Source organism: Podarcis bocagei, assembly GCF_964188305.1.
Source record: "Podarcis bocagei genome assembly, chromosome: 9".
NCBI classification, from domain to species: Eukaryota; Metazoa; Chordata; class Lepidosauria; order Squamata; family Lacertidae; genus Podarcis; species Podarcis bocagei.
This window is the reverse complement of record NC_138134.1, coordinates 75,637,692-75,654,178: the sequence shown is the minus strand read 5'-3', so window position 1 is coordinate 75,654,178 and position 16,487 is coordinate 75,637,692. Positions and strand designations below refer to the sequence as shown.

Sequence of the window (16,487 nt, the reverse complement as noted above, 5' to 3'; positions counted from 1 at the left end):
TTACTGTTAATGGTGGTGTTAAGGGCTGAGATGGTTTTGTCGCTTATCAGAAATAACAGCCTAAAATAATTGGGTGCTAACAGTCCTTTAGCAGATGCTTTAAATTAGCACTTCTCCTTTGCAGGTTGTTCACATTTCCTGTTAAGGTGTTTCTCTCCCCCCCCCCCATTTTTAAATGCCACTTTTGATCATGCGTTAGTTTTATGAGGTGAAAATTACCTGCTCCATAAACATTTCTCTTTCAATACATGCTTTTGCCGCCTAATGAAAAGCACTTATGAGTAAGCACTGTCGTGGGTGAGATGAGATCTCAAGCTCTCACTATTATGTCGGGGATCTTAAGAATTCATTATGTGTGCAGAGGGGGAAGCATTTCTGAGCTGAAACAACTACAGACATTATAAACACCCCCCCCCCCAAAAAAAAATGCATGCTACTATATAATGCTTTTAAACTGTGTGATGCAGTAGCAAAAAAGCTAATGGTATTCTAGACAGCATCAACAGAATTCTAGTGTCCAGGTCAAGGGAAGTAATGTTGTTGTTAGTCGTTTAGTCGTGAACGACTCTTTGTGACCCCCTGGACCAGAGCACGCAAGGCACTTCTGTCCTCCACTGCCTCCCGCAGTTTGGTCAAACTCATGCTGGTAGCTTTGAGAACACTGTCCAGTCATCTCGTCCTCCATCATCCCCTTCTCCTTGTGCCCTCCATCTTTCCCAACATCAGGGTCTTTTCCAGGGAGTCTTCTCTTCTCATGAGGTGGCCAAAGTCTTGGAGCCTCAGCTTCAGGATCTGTCCTTCCAGTGAGCACTCAGGGCTGATATCCTTCAGAATGGAGAGGTGTGATCTTGTAGTCCATGGGACTCCCAAGAGTCTCCTCCAGCACCAGAATTCAAAAGCATCAATTCTTCGGTGATCAGCCTTCTTTATGGTCCAGCTCTCACTTCCATACATCACTACTGGGAAAACCATAGCTTTAACTATATGGACCTTTGCCGGCAAGGTGATGTCTCTGCTTTTTAAGATGCTGTTTAGGTTTGTCATTGCTTTTCTCCCAAGAAGCAGGCGTCTTTTAATTTCGTGACTGCTGTCACCATAAGGGAAGTAATAGTACCACTCTATTCAGCCTTGGCCAGACCACACCTGGAATGCTGTGTCCAGTTCTGGGCACCACAGTTTAAGAAGGATGTTGATAAGCTGGAAGGTGTGTAGAGGAGTGAGACTGAGATGATCAAGGGTCTGGAAACCAAGCCTTATGAGGAACAGTTGAAGGAGCTGGGTATGTTTAGTCTGAGAAAGAGGAGACTGAAAGGAGATATGAGAGCCATCTACTAATATCTAAAGTGCTGTCACAGGGAAGATGGAGCAAGCTTATTTTCCCCTGCTCTGGAGGGTAGGACTCGAACCCATGGCTTCAAGTTACGAGGAAGGAGATTCCAACTAAAGATCAGGAAGAACGTCCTGACAGAAAGAGCTGTTCATCAGTGGAACGGACTCCCTCTGGAGGTGGTGGACTGTCCTTCATGGGGGGCTTTTAAGCAGAGGTTGGATGGCCCCCTGTCCTGGATGCTTTAGCTGAGATTCCTGCATTGCAGGGGGTTGGATCAGGCATGGCCAAACTTGGCCCTCCAGCTGTTTTGGAACTACAGTTCCCATCATCCCTGACCACTGGTCCTGTTACTTAGGGATAGTGGGAGTTGTAGTCCCAAAACAGCTGGAGCGCCAAGTTTGGCCATGCCTGGACTACATGAATCCTGGGGTAACTTACAAGTCTACAATTCTACAGTGGTCAATTCTGTGTCCAGAGCAGCTGTTTACCAGCTCCATCTGGTACGCAGGCTGAGACCCTCCCTGCCCGCGGACTGCCTCGCCAGAGTGGTGTATGCTCTGGTTATCTCCCGCTTGGACTACTGCAATGCGCTCTACGTGGGGCTACCTTTGAAGGTGTCCCGGAAACTACAGTACAACTAATCCAGAATGCGGCAGCTAGACTGGTGACTGGGAGTGGCCACCGGTCCTGAAAGTCCTACATTGGCTTCCAGTATGTTTCCGAGCACAATTCAAAGTGTTGATGCTGAAGGTCCTGTATACCTGAAGGAGTGTCTCCACCACCATTGTTTAGCCCGGACACTGAGGTCCAGCGCCGAGGGCCTTCTGGCGGTTCCCTCATTGTGAGAATCCAAGTTACAGGGAACCAGGTGGAGGGCCTTCTCAGTGGTGGCACCCTCCCTGTGGAAAGCCCTCCCATCAGGTGTCAAAGAAATAAGCAGCTATCCTATTTTTAAAAGACATCTGAAGGCAGCCCTGTTTAGGGAAGTTTTTAATATTTAATGCTGTATTTTTTTAAACACTCGGTTAGGAGCCACCCAGAGTGGCTGGGGAAACTCAACCAGATGGGTGGGGTATAAATAATAAATTATTATTATTATTATTATTATTATTATTATTATTATTATTATTATTATTGGAAAATCAGTGGTTAAGGTCAAGCACACGGTGTGGATTCAAGCAGCAACGAGATTGTTCAAAGCAGAGCTGACTTACTTGGACTCAGGGGAGAACTTTGTTAATATGGCACCCTGAGCAAGGACAAAACTTTCCCCTCCCCAGATATTTTTTATAATTTTCACAATAATTCATTTTGGTCCAGTTGCTTTTTATGGATCTTTTCAGTAGTTACCTGTACAGATATAGGTTATTCTTATTGTTGTATAAATATAGGTGGTTGTTGCTGTTTTGTGCCCCCTCGATTTGGTGCCTTGTGTGGGGAAGAACTGCTTACACTGCCCTAAATCTGGACTGTCTTCATCCCTGCGGCCAGTTTCATAACAAGCTTGTTAGTCTTCGTTGTAAGGAATATTCCCTGGGCAATTGCTATGTAAACTGATAGCATCTGCTGCCTCAGTCGGTGCGGGAGAATGAAAAGCACTTTCTCTTCTCCATTTAGTCGCTGTTCTCGTTCTGGTGTTTTTCATTCGCTGGCGTTTATGAAGCGTGCCGCCGTCCTAACGCTCGTCGCAATAAAAGATGCGCCTGAGCATCCTAGTTGCAAGTGATGCATAAAAAATAAGCAGGTGTGATGGCCTGGGAATCCGATTCAGAGGGTGAACCGGAGGAATCCCAGCCTGCACAGGAGTCCCTGCCTCCAGGGCCGGCTGAACTGGGGCAGGAGCAGGCACCAGGTGAATCCATTCTGGCTCCAGAGGTGGTTGAGGACTCAGTGCCTACAGGTGAGTCTCCCCCTGGGTCCAGTAACCCTTCAGCCTCTCCTGAACTGCAGAGGCTCAGGGCAGAGAGGCGAAGGGAACTGGTTTCTCCCAGGAGGAGTGCTCACCTTAAGGCCAGGAGAGGCGGGTCTCCTGGGGGCCGGGGCCGCCCCTGGCCTCAGAGAAGAGAAAGGCCAGTCAGCCCAGACCCAGGTTGCGGGAGCAACGTCGTTGTTGAGTACCTGTTCCTGCCCGGACCCAGACCTGACCCTCCAGTGTTCCTGTCCCCGCCCGGCTTCCTGCTTCGGACCTCGCCCCGCTCCTTGTGAACTGTTTCCAGGCTAGTGACCCAGGACCGGACTTTGACTACGCGAACGGTAACCTTCCCCCCGGGACCAGCACAGCAGTGTTCGGGCCTTTTTGTTTTGGTTCTGTCTAGGGGGAAAGGTGTGCCAGGGCAGAACGTGACAGAGGCGTACAGAATTATTCAGGGCGTGGGAAAAGTAGATAGGAATAATAGTAGAACTCAGGGAGACCGAGCCGAGCTGGGTGTCAGAAAATGAAAAACAGGCAAAAGAAAGTACTCTCGTCAGAGTGGTGCATGTTCTGGTGATCTCCTGCTTGGACTACTGCAATGCGCTCTATGTGGGGCTACCTTTGAAGGTGACCCGGAAACTACAACTAATCCAGAATGTGGCAGCTAGACTGGTGACTGGGAGCGGCCGCCGAGACCACATAACACCGGTCTTGAAAGACCTACACTGGCTGCCAGTATGTTTCCAAGCAAAATTCAAGGTGTTGGTGCTGACCTTTCAAGCCCTAAACGGCCTCGGTCCAGTAGACCTGAAGGAGCGTCTCCACCCCCATCGTCCAGCCCGGACACCTGGGTCCATCTCCCGAGGGCCTTCTGGCGGTTCCCTCCATGTGAGAAGCCAAGTTACAAGGAACCAGGCAATGGGCCTTCTCAGTAGTGGCACCCGCCCTGTGGAACGCCCTCCCACTAGATGTCAAAGAGAACAACAACTACCAGACTTTTAGAAGACATCTGAAGGCAGCCCTCTTTAGGGAAGCTTTTAATGTTTGATGCATTACGGTATTTTAATATTTTTTTGGAAGGTGCCCAGAGTGGCTGGGGAAGCCCAGACAGATGGGTGGAGTATAAATAATGAATTATTATTATTATTATTATTATTATTATTATTATTATTATTATTATTATTCTGCTGGCATCCGTCTGTCTCGAGCGTCGATGGAGTTCTCCTCCAGGGCTGAAGTCAAACAGCTGTTTTAGCAGCACTGAAGTGAGCTCCCCGGCATGCAAGTCTAGACAGTATACCTGAGGGTCCTGGGCTGGCCAGACAGCAAGACCCCCCTCTTGACCTCGCTGATGTGGTGCAAAGGAAAGCAGAACAATATTTTTGGCACCAGCTTGGCTGCAGGAGTTGCCGGAAGGAGGCATACAAGGTGCAATCCAACCATCTTACGGACTCCACTCCAGATTTGTGTACGGTTTCCTCCTTGGCCCTTTTTTCTCCCAAAGATATCCCACAAGGCAGCGGAGGTTTAGGGTGAGGGTTTTCTTCTGCCAACCCTCGGTGTCATTATTTTCTTTTTTTGGCTCCTGTCGTTGTTTAAAACCCAACCGGGACACATTTGCCAAGCCCTGCAAAGCTGGAAGAGGTTTGTCAGTGAGAATTTGCGAACAGCGGACAGGCAGGCAATTGGATTTCTCTTTTGCTTTCAACGCCTCTTTTGCGAAACCTGTTGGCTTCCCTCAGAATTCCTACAGGTGCATTCCTCCCAAATTGGCTTCAGGCGAAAAGCTCCTATTTTGAATCATTCTCCATCTCTTTCTCCCCACCCCAATAAAACAAAGATCCCTCTGCCTTTAATCCGTGGCTGGAGGAAAGACTATATACCCAGACGACTCAAGGGAATGTATGCGTGACGTTGTTCCATTGGCACAAAATACGACAGGCTTATTTCTTTTACCCTGATATTGCCTATGGTTCTGAAACCCTACCAGGCCCAAGGCAGTTTACAAAGAAAAGAAAAGAAAGAAAGAAAGAAAGAAAGAAAGAAAGAAAGAAAGAAAGAAATGCAATTTTTTTATTCCTTTTTTTTCGTCCACATAACTACGCAACTAACAAAAGATCATCACAACATATTGGTCGTCACAAGCTCCTGCAAGAATGAAACTTTAACGGTATTGACACAGTTCAGTAGATCATTCCACAAGCACAATAGAGACTGCAGAGGTGATCTTTCATTGTCTTCTGTTTTTTACGTAGTCTAGAAATGGTTGGCAACTGTTGTGAAAGGAAAAGTGATTTGACTTCCCTTGAGCAGCTCTAATCTGATTAGTTAATTTTTCTGCTAAGGCAGTTTTATTGTCTTTTTAATATTTTGTTGGAAGCCGCCCAGGGTGATTGGAGAAACCCAGCCAGATGGGTGAGGTATTAAAAATTATTATTATTATCCAAACTCTTATGTCTTGTGTGTCCGAAGTAAGACCCTTGTCCCTCCGCCAGGATTGAGTGATTTCCATCCCAGCAGCTACAAATGAAAACCTTAATAGGTCTTTATGTGTAATCCATCTTGGAGGTTTTTCTTCCCATAACCCGAGCAATGCCGGCACGGTAACATTTGTCCTGGAAACGAGGCTTATTTCTCTGAAAACCATAGTTGAAATTTGACTACAACTCAATCACATACGAAAATGAGACGTTTGATCCACACATACCCTCCAGCAGTTGAGATCTACATTATTATGCGACAATCTTAAAGGCATCCATGAAGAAGTTTAACGAGTTTTCCATCATTTTAGCCAGCACCAATATTAAAGGTCCTTTTTTTCCCATAGAACGTTTCGCCGTTCATGAGTAATTTCAACTTCTGAGTCCGTCCCCCATAATCTCCTTGCGGACCTAACTTACAGAATAAGAGAACAAGAAGAACATACAGTGGTACCTCGGGTTAAGAACTTAATTCGTTCTGGAGGTCCATTTTTAACCTGAAACTGTTCTTAACCTGAAGCACCACTTTAGCTAATGGGGCCTCCCGCTGCTGCCACGCAATTTCTGTTCTCATCCTGAAGCAAAGTTCTTAACCTGAGGTACTGTTTCTGAGTTAGCGGAGTCTGTAACCTGAAGCGTATGTGACCCGAGGTACCACTGTACGTTTAAAGAAGATTGGAAAATGTTTATTGAATATACGGGGGATAATAGTGTACACTTGAAAACGTGGGCAGCCTTAAGATAAATTCAACAGTGTAAATAAGTGTTGATGGATGTAATAATGGAATACGGAATGGCTTAGTTTATATAAAATATGCAGGGATTTATGCTATGTAAAATGAACCATAGAAAGAGAAGAGAAGTTTTTTAAGGTTTTTTATATGAATCCAGTGGTACCTTGGTTCTCAAACAACTTGGAACCCAAACAATGCAACCCCGGAAGTAAGTGTTACGGTTTGCAAACTTTTTTCAGGAGCCGAATGTGCTCTGTTTTGAGTGTTACGCTGAGATCTGTCTGTTTTTGCTATTTATTTTGCGGCTCTGTTTTGTTTTGTTTTCGTGACTGTGTGGAACCCAGTTCAGCTTCTGATGGATTGATTGTGTGACTGCAGTACATTGTCTATTGCTTCCATTTTATGGATCGATGGTCTCGTTAGAGAGCAAAATTCATGTTGAGTTGCTGTTCTAGGGGTTGTTTTTAAAAATCTGGAACGGACTAATCCGTTTTGCATGACTTTCTATGGGAAAGCGCGCCTTGGTTTTGGAACGCTTTGGTTTTGGAACGGAGTTCCGGAACGGATTAAGTTTGAGAACCAAGGTGCCGCTGTATTCTAAACTGTAAAACAGAAAATTTAATAATAATTTTATAAAAAAATAAAGAAATTAAACTGCAGCTCTTGGGCACGATATCACCCAGGAGATGAATGCAGTCTCCTCTGATATCCGAACTTTCCGCTATCCAGCTCCCCTTGTTGGTGGGAAAACTTAAATACCAGGAAAGGAATGAGCTTTTTCTTTTGGCATTCCCATGGGGAATGAGGCGACTTGTGTCGCAATGCTTTGGCGCCTAATGGAGTTGTTTTCGTCTAAGAAGGCTTTCCCCGGGGTCCCCATCCTCGGTGTAACATTAATTGCACATTTGTAGGAACGGGTTTCTTTATTTTTAGAACTTTTGGGGAGGCAGTTTAATATCTCATTTTTTATTGCCGTACACAGCTTCGAGGACTTCAAGGCTGCGAAGCGGTTTATAAATGTGTAGTATAAGTAAGACAAATAAATAAATTTCAAAAGTGGCACTTGGGAAGCAGGATGCTTTTGCCCAGGTTTATCAATGCATAGCTGTCAACTTACAGTTTGAAAATAAGGGAGCAGCAGCCTCAAAAATAAGGGACCAGTAGCCAAAATAAGGGATTTTAGTCAACCAGCTGAAATACGAAGTTAAAAGGGACCAGATAATTTGGGAGAGCAGCGCCGGTTTTTAGCCCTTCGTTTCCAGAGGTTGCTGCTCAAGACACCAGCTGATGAAACACTGCAATTAAATAACTACAAGCAGCAACCACTTTTTGCGCAAAACGAAGTCCAAGCTACGAAGATGCTGCTGCAGTTCTGTATCTTTTCTCTCGTGCTCCATCTGCAGCTCTCAGTTCCATCAGGCGGGGCCGGAGGAAGGGGGGGAATAGCGCCCGAAGTAAACCCGCAGATCAGACCATCTATGCTAGTCTACCACTACAAATCTATGGGAGAAGCACTTGCGGTCCTTCCTCCGCTTTCCCCCTCAATGGTTAGCCCTTGGAACACCTGCCCACGCCTCCTCTCTCTGAACTGCTTTCTCTATGGTTGCCCTTGCTCTCCTCTCAAGGCTCCTCAGTCCCAGCGGGGAGGGGATCCCGGGGGCCGAGGCTGGTGAGAGGAGGCCGCAGGGGGCCGGGCTGAGCAGCCAAGCAACACAGTTGGAGCCTCCCTCCTCCCTGGCCGGCAGGGAGGGAGGGAGGGAGAGGAGCTGCTTCCTTTGAAACCCGGGAAATTTAAGGGACATCATCAATAAGGGACAGCAGCGGGACACGGAGCTGGGATAAGGGAGTTTCCCACCAAATAGGTGACGGCTGACAGCTATGCATCAATAGTCCATAAGGTTCCAACAACAGATACTTGGGTTCCGTACAAAGTAGGGGAAGGAAAACCCCCAGACCCCCAAAGAAACAGTATTTTTTTTGTTAAGAAATGTAAAAAGGATTAGGGCAAAATTAATACCAGTGCGCCATAGCAATTATGTTAAAGTTGCTTAAGAATTTCCATTGGCTGGAATACAAACTTTGCAACCAGAGTGGATTTGATTTAAATCACTAATCAGTGAGACTTGATTTACATCTTTTTTCCTTTTTTTTACAGAAAGAATCATTCTTGCTGGTATAATCTTAATATTTACAAATGAATACAGATGAAGCTGTTGTTTTTGGAATAATAAATTTTCAGAGTAGCTTTTACAGTTATATCAAAAATTACTGATTTGGTTATACTACTAGAAATACATAAACAGATAATTATGAAATTATTGTGAGGTTTAAGAAGTTAACTGTTTATATTTGGACAACTTTTCTGCTGTGCTTTATTGGAAGGAGAAAAATAATCATTTCCTTAATAACAATTTGTTTAACTAAAATAATAACATTATAGCATATGTATCCATGTTTGTTAACTGATGTGGTTAAACATTTTTTTGTTTTTTTTTAAACAGACTGAGTTTTAGCACACATGAAAAACTTAAACAGATCCTTATTTCTTGCTGAATAGCCTTTGGACGATAATGTAACTTAAATAGAAAACTAGCTTTAGAAAGATTTTTCCTCCAAAGGCATTTTATTTTAAAAATCTAATTTAAATAAAAAAAACTGATTTAAATTAAAAAAATCAGATTATTTAATTTTTTGTTTAAAAAATCATAGATTTTTATCCACCCTGTTTGCAAATATTTATTTATTTTTATCCATGACCACGACGTCTAAGGGGTGCCCCTGAGGGGCAAATAAATCTGGGGTCTTCTCCAGACTCCCTGTTTGGTGAAGAAACTGCAAGCGATTATGGGGTCGGTTCTCCCATTGCTACTTCCAGCTGAGTTTCCCCCCGTTATTGGCACCTATAGAAAACACTCCCAAATTAAAGGAAGTGAACACACAGAGACAGAGTTGGGAATCTTTCAGTATGCCTTTGCGTTATCTTTTGAGGTGTTTTAATTAGACCCTTAGATTAGTCAGCTAGCTGGATTTATTGGATCAGAAACCTGCAAATAAACTGACAAGGTGTATCTATTTAATTGGGCCATGTGTGTTTTTAAAACCGAAAGACATTTTTAATATCAGTGCTTAGAAACGCCACAGATGTCTGGCACCATCTAAGAAAAGTCATTTTGCTTCTCTCTCGCAAAGCAGAGTTTTAAAGGAAGCAGAACTGCTTGCCCAACCCATAGTAGTTTTTTTTTTGTTTTTTTAATGACCAACCAATTTAATGGACATATTAAATTCGTGTCTGAACCAATTAAGACCAAAGCCATTAATTGGCAAGATGCATTAATTGGCACATGCATTAACTGTTCTAACAAATTAATCACAAATGTGCAGAGTCCCCTTCACTCACCCAATGAAACTGTCACTGAGATGCCTGTTCAGACATCTTCCAGTCTCTCTCTCTCTCTCTCTCTCTCTCTCTCTCTCGATGGCACGAAGTGTGTTTAAAATGACTCTTATTATTTTGTGGTGATGTTCTTTTGCTGACTCCCCCCCCTCCATATTTTCTGGGCATGCACGGTTACAAATCAGTTTTGGGGAAAAGGTACTGTTTTGGGGGGACAGGGGGTGTGTGGGTGTGGAGGATTCCCTGGTCCTGAATGGGGCAACTGTGTCCCTGAAGGACCAGGTGAGCAGCCTGGGAGTCATTCTGGACTCACAGCTGTCCATGGAGGCGCAGGTCAATTCTGTATCCAGGGCAGATGTCTACCAACTCCATCTGATACGCAGGATGAGACCCTTCCTGCCCACGGACTGTGTCGCCAGAGTAGTGCATGCTCTGGTTATCTCTCGCTTGGACTACTGCAATGCGCTCTACGTGGGGCTACCTTTGAAGGTGACCCGGAAACTACAACTAATCCAGAATGCAGCAGCTAGATTGGTGACTGGGAACGGCTGCCGAGACCATATAACACCGGTCTCGAAAGACCTAAATTGGCTCCCAGTACGTTTCAAAGCACAATTCAGAGTGTTGGTGCTGGCCTTGAAAGCCCTAAACGGCCTCAGCCCAGTATAACTGAAGGAGCGTCTCCACCCCCATTGTTCAGCCCGGACACTGAGGTCCAGCCCTGAGGGCATAGCTGCCAACTTTCCCCTTATCTTGTGAGGAATCCTATTCGGAACAAGGGAATTTCCCTTAAAAAAATGGAAACGTTGACAGCTATGGCTGAGGGCCTTTTGGCAGTTCCCTCGCTGCGAGAAATGAGGTTACAGGGAACCAGGCAGAGGGCCTTCTTGGTAGTGGCGCCTGCCCTGTGGAACACCCTCCCACCAGATGTCAAGGAAATAAACAACTACCTGAATTTTGGAAGACATCTGAAGGCAGGCAGCCCTGTTTAGGGAAGTTTTTAATGTTTAATGCTGTATTGTGTTTTTAATATTCTGTTGGGCTGAGGAAACCCAGCCAGATGGGTGGGGTCGTTTAGGGCTTTAAAGGTCAGTAGTTTGTGTGAAAGGGATCTAGGGGTCTTGCTGGACCACAAGTTGAACACGAGTCAACAGGGTGATGCAGCAGCAAAAAAAGCAAATGCTATTCTAGGCTGCATCCACAGAAGTCTAGTGTCCAGATCAAGGGAAATCATAGTACAGTGGTGCCCCGCAAGACGAACGCCTCGTGAGACGAAAAACTCGCAAAACGAAAGGTTTTTTCGTTTTCGAGTTGCTTCGCAAGACGAATTTCCCTATGGGCTTGCTTCGCAAAACGAAGCTTGCCCCGCAAGCTCCGGGGATAGCGGGAAGCGCAGCGCGTCTTCCCCGCTGTCCCCGGACCTCTTTTGAAGCAAGGGGCGGCGGGGAGAAGATCGCTTCTCCCCGTTGCCAGCCCCGCAATCTCCGGGGACAGCGCGCGCCTTCCCCTCTCTCCCCGGACCCCTTTTGAACCAAGGGGCGGCAACGGGGAGAAGCGATCTTCTCCCCTCCGCCCCTTGCTTCAAAAGAGGGGACAGAGGGGAAGGCGCGCGCACCTTCCCCTCTCTCCCCGGACCTCTTTTGAACCAAGGGGCGGCAACGGGGAGAAGCGATCTTCTCCTCTCCGCCCCTTGCTTCAAAAGAGGGGACAGAGCGGCGCTTCCCCTCTGTCCCCGGACGGTCTCCATAGGAACGCATTGATTGATTTTCAATGCATTCCTATGGGAAATCTTGCTTCGCAAGACGAAAAACTCGCAAGAAGAAAAAACTTGCGGAATGAATTAATGTCGTCTTGCGAGGCACCACTGTACTGCTCTATTCTGCCTTGGTTAGACCACACTTGGAATACTGTGTCCAATTCTGGGCACCACAATTTATGAAGGATGCTGACAAGCTGGAATGTGTGCAGTGGAAGGTGACCAAGATGATCAAGGGTCTGGAAATACATGCTTATGAGGAACAGTTGGAGTGCTGGGTCTGTTTAGCCTGGAAAAATGGAGACTGAGAGGAGATATGTGAGCCATCATCTAATATCTCAAGGGCTGTCACGAGGAAGAGAGAACAAGCTTGTTTTCTCCTGCTCTGGAGGGTAGGACTCGAACCAGTGGCTTCATGTTGCAAGAAAGGAGATTCCAACTAAACATCAGGAAAAACTTATGACAGTAAGAGCCGTTTGACAGCGGAACCGTCTCAAATGAAACGTGGTGGACTTTTCTTCCTTGGAGGTTTTTAAACAGAGGTTGGATGGCCATCAGTCATGGATGCTGTAGCTGAGATTCCTGCGTTGCTGGGGGTTGGACTAGATGACCCCTGGGGTCCCAACTCTACAATTCTACGATTCCATGAACCTATGATTCATTGCTGTGCCCACTTTTGCCCCTGGGCTAGCCCAATACTTGCGTGCGGCCCCCGCAAGGTGGCCCTCAGGCTGCAAAGACTTTGTGTTGCCCTGATCTAGATAGAAAGTAAAAAAGCCAAGTGTCGTGCTGCTGCTTTGAAGACTCGGGGTTGCTGCGGCCCCAGCGGAACAGACTTTTGCAATGGTATTTCCCTTTTCCCTCTTCCCCCTTCAGTCTCCTACGCACCCTTAAAACCTGCAGGTTCTTTGGGGCACATGTTTGTAGGATCTCGTGGAGAAATTGGGGAAATCCTCTTTTGTGACTGGAACCCGTGCTAAATGGGATGCAACTTACTGGATGCAAGTTATTATGGCGTCGCCTTCCATGGACAGGGGTTGATTTCACCAGATGCGGACTGTTGACCGAGGTCGAAAGCAGACTCTTGGACGCGGGCCCGGGCCCAATGCCCGCTAATCCAAGATCCAGGAAAAGGAATCCGGGTGTGTCTGTAGGGGTTGGACAGAATTAATAGTGACCACAACAATTGCTGTTTAGGGTTGTGCTGTGTTCAAGCACATATCCAGAGCGGGCAGGTAGAGCGCTGAGCCCGTGCTACTGAAAACATTGTTTTCCTTTTAAATTGCTTTTGTATTGGAGTAGTTAAATAACAGCCTACCTTGTGAACCCGGCTGAACAATGGCTCTATTCAGCTCTTGCCTTCTCTCTCCCGTAAGGAAGCAATGTTTATGTGAAATGTACAGCCACTTGCTAGAATTAGCCCTCATGGCAAAGGGACAACTTTGGGACTATGTTGCAGATTGAATGGAGAAAATCGGGGGGCTATCTGTGGCGAAAGCACGTTTTGCCAGTGCTGGTGGGATTGTAAACCCGCCCTGAAAAGTGGGAAGGGGCTTAGAGAGGGATGGATGCTTTTGTCAACTTGGGTAATTCATTTTCCCAATCTTAATTCCAGTTCTCTGTTCTCCACATTTTCTCATCCACTTGTGATATATATTTTTTTAATTCACAGACATTTTAGTGCATGTTAATGTACGTTTCTCCAAATGTAATCATTTTTGCCAGTAGTTTCCCTCAACACAATATGGTTTTTTTCTTTGTTATTTTGACTGCTATTTGAGAAACGCCTTAGTGCAGCTGCAGCAGCACAACTGGATGCCTTCGTCTGCCCCAGCTGCAACAAAGCATGTCTCTCCCATATCGGTCTCTATGGTCACAGCAGGCTCTGCAACCGTCCACAAGCTTGACCTTACTCTTATCCACAAGCGAAGGCGTCCAGTTGTGCTGTTGCAGATGCACCAGGGAGCGTTTATTCTCTCTGCGCTCCTCCCAGCAGTCATTCCTCCTCTGGTCGTTGTTGTGGATACACGACTTGGCTGCCTGTCTCCAGGCACTGTGGTCACTTGCAAGAATGCTCATTAAATAGCAATAGTGTCGTCTATTAGCATTGCTTAATCTGCCTGCAAACAAAGGGGCTATATTTTCAGGTTTGCCTTGTTTTCACCTTTTAAGCAACTGAAATTTGTTCCTGTTCGTTTTATTGATCAGAGAGTCCAGCACCTTTGGGAGGGCCACAGGTTCCCCTGTCCATGATATATGTTTTCATCTTTCTTGCCACCCCCACCCCAGTATCACATTTATCCTATCCACCGACTAAACGGTCCAGGGCATGTTTAGCTGCAACATCAGTATTCAAAATTCACCAGGTGAATTTTGCACCTGGCTCCCAGCCAGGTTTGAAGATGTTTGGGGGCCAGGATGGCTCCTGAAGTCTCCACCATTTGGGGATCATTGGATCTGGACTGTTTTCATAGCCTCCAACGTTTCTCCGATGAAAATAGGGACAGCCCATTCCATCGTGTTAATTTTACTATTTGTACGCCAACCATCTTGCTGGGTTGCCCCAGCCACTCTGGGCAGCTTCCAACACATAGAAAAACATAATAAAACATTAAACATTTTTTAAATGTTAAACCTTCCCTATACAGGATTGCCTTCAGACAGCTTGGGGGCTGGATAACTCCATACCTTCCAACATTTCTCCAACGAAACTATATAGTCATACCTCGGGTTGAAGTAGCTTCGGGATGAGTATTTTCGGGTTGTGCTCCGTGGCGACCCAGAAGTAATGGATCACGTTACTTCCGGGTTTTGCCGCTTGCACATGCGCAGATGCTCAAAATGATGTCACGCGCATGCACGGAAGCGACAAAGCGCGACTGCAGATGCACGGCCACGGGTTGCGTTTGCTTCAGGATGCGAACGGAACACTGGAACGGATGCCATTCGCATCCAGAGGTACCAGGATGAATTAGGAATGTCCCTGGAAAATAGGGACTGTGTTTTTCACACATTAATACCACATCCTGTAGAATTCTATCTGTTATATTTTATCTGCACAATCGGAATGAATTTTAGGAACCAAATTGCTTTTTCTGTGCAGCCTGAGCAGGAGCAGTGAACAATGGTATAGTTAATTGTTGTAACTCGTCTAAGACAATTGCCCCACTGCCCTGCTCACAATTGTGAGGAATAGTCTTACGTTATGAATGGTCCATGTCACCTTTAAGAAAAAGCGGTTGGAATTGGACAATATATATGTAGACGGTCCCTGGATCAAGGGACTTTTCATTAAGTTCTCAAAGCTCTTAACCTGGCTCAAAGTTGCCACCTGAACTAGGCAGATGTTTAACTGAGAAGCAATCATAGCTCAGGATGCAGGTGGCACTGTGGGTTAAACCACAGAGCCTAGGACTTGCCGATCAGAAGGTCGGTGGTTCGAATCCCCGCGACAGGGTGAGCTCCCGTTGCTCGGTCCCTGCTCCTGCCCACCTAGCAGTTCAAAAGCACGTCAAAGTGCAAGTAGATAAATAGGTACCGCTCCAGCAGGAAGGTAAACGGTGTTTCCATGCGCTGCTCTGGTTCACCAGAAGCGGCTTAGTCATGCCAGCCACATACCCGGAAGCTGTATGCCGGCTCCCTCGGCCAATAAAGCGAGATGAGCACCGCAACCCCAGAGTCGGTCACGACTGGACCTAATGGTCAGGGGTCCCCTTTACCTTTACCCTTTAATCATAGCCCATCATTTGAAAAATAAGACATCCTTGCATACATGCTCCTTGCATACATTCTCCTAAAAACAAGAGACCTACCAGTTGTTGCTCCTGAATAATTTGGCCTCATTCGACAGGCTCCCAGCAACCACTGCTTGATCATTAGGGACGGGAAATAAATTTGGTTAGGCTTTTAACATCAACCTACATATTTCACATCTTCCAGAACAATATGTGAGCCACCCTCTGAAATTTGCACTCCCCCAAATTTTATGGCACAGTTCTTCAATCAAATACTATATATTTATATATTACGGGAAAGTGTGCTTTTAAATGTATATGCTATAGAACATGCAGAATGCATTATATTGGGGGAATATTGCTTAAATATATGCATGCATGTCAGATACAACTGCATACCTAAATAAATCTACGAGGAGACATTTGCACCAAAATATTGACGAATTTTTATGAGGACGTTAAGAGAAAGTTGCAAACCCGATGAAGAAATGTAGAGAACTGAACTAAACTGAAAAACAGCAACAGAGACTGACAGATCCATTCATCCCTACTGATAGTTCCTTCTCTGCTCATTCTGAATAATGCACAAAATGTCAGCTTTTTAAAAATTGCTTATATAGAGGAAGAGATTGGTTTTTCTTTTTCTTTTTTTTTTTAAAAAAGAGAGGGTTCTTTTGTATTGCTTTTTCGCTTAAATTGCACCAGTCCAAGATGTGCAGCGCATAAATCTTGTCAAAGGAGGTTTCGTAATGTTGAGCATAAGGAAGGACACCCTGTACGGGGCTCTCAGCTGGCTCTTTGCACTTCCATTGTTCTCGCAGGAGCTGGGGAATAATTTCTGACCACAGAAAGGAAATGAATGCCGCTGAGTTTGTGCCCTTTCTTGTTTTGATGAAAATGCAATGCCTTGCAGGGAAGCTTCCTCCTTTAACGATAGCCGAAGATGCCTTCGCAGTGGGCACACTTGGTGTGTTTTAATATACAGCAGTCTGGGGTGAGTGATTTTGGCATGCAAATGACAATAGCGCTGCACAGCTTGGAAAAGCAGGGGGAATCTTTAGTGCTGCTGGATTATTGGCCTGCTTTTTAAAACGGTGATGGCCCTTTTCATAAAAATATCACGATGCTATTCTTTGAAGGGAAGGAA

The 16,487-nt window shown here is 45.7% G+C and overlaps 1 protein-coding gene across 3 annotated transcripts in view; it reads left to right on the top strand.

Moving 5' to 3' along the window:
- SLC4A11 (solute carrier family 4 member 11) overlaps positions 1–16,487 on the top strand; it is a 253,541-nt gene that overhangs the window by 13,497 nt on the left and 223,557 nt on the right. The window lies entirely within an intron of this gene.